Source organism: Alligator mississippiensis, chromosome 3 (genome assembly GCF_030867095.1).
Source record: "Alligator mississippiensis isolate rAllMis1 chromosome 3, rAllMis1, whole genome shotgun sequence".
Classification (NCBI taxonomy): domain Eukaryota; kingdom Metazoa; phylum Chordata; order Crocodylia; family Alligatoridae; genus Alligator; species Alligator mississippiensis.
This window is the reverse complement of record NC_081826.1, coordinates 67,786,616-67,787,390: the sequence shown is the minus strand read 5'-3', so window position 1 is coordinate 67,787,390 and position 775 is coordinate 67,786,616. Positions and strand designations below refer to the sequence as shown.

The 775-nt window shown below is 46.1% G+C and overlaps 1 non-coding gene across 1 annotated transcript; it reads left to right on the top strand.

Annotated features, from left to right (window-relative positions):
- The first annotated feature begins 293 nt into the window (after positions 1-293).
- Positions 294-365, top strand: TRNAY-GUA (transfer RNA tyrosine (anticodon GUA)). The gene has a single exon. It is a non-coding gene; the product is annotated as a tRNA-Tyr (tRNA).
- Positions 366-775: the final 410 nt, after the last annotated feature.

Here is a 775-nt window from a genome sequence, read left to right as displayed (position 1 = left end):
ACATTACTCAGTGTCCCCCTACTATAGATAGGGCAGCGGGCTTTTTTTCCCCTATTGTCTTTCCTAGAGGTCTGGTTAGAGGTTCTGGTTATGAAGGGTAGACTCACATGTCATTGCAAGATTTAACTATATTTAATGCTTTTGGCATAGAGCTTTGGGAACTGTCCTTGCCATTTCAAGCATTGTATCCTATCAAGCCCAACAGTATATTATAACTCTTTTAGGGGCATTGAGCAAAAATAAACAGGTTTACACAAATACACATAAAAACATGTTGATTCTAAAGGCAGGATGGGGGTATAGCTCAAGGGTAGAGCATTTGACTGTAGATCAAGAGGTCCCCAGTTCAAATCTGGGTGCCCCTGAGAAAGCCTTTTTAAGCTATGACTGGTTTCCAGCTGCAAAAGGAGCAGAAACATTGGGGTTATTGCCTTTGCTCCTGGGATGGGAAAATCAGGAAGTCTTTAGGTGACAAACCTGGGAGCAAAAGCAAAATCCTGGATTCAAGGCTCTAGCCTTTTCAAGTACACTCCCCTCACTACACATGAGGAGGCTCCAACAGAGACATCAGAACAGGAGGTAAGTATTCCCACCCCTTGGAGGAGACTCTGGGTTGTTGTGGTGGGGGAGTCTCTCCTGAGGAGTACAGAGGGACCTATTTGCTGTCCAGACCCCTTAGCCCAAGAGGTCTGCTGTCTCCCTAGGGCCTGCATCTGAGATGTTGTGGAGAGGATCCCCAGGCTTGTACGTCTCTCTATTACCCCATGCTGCTTAT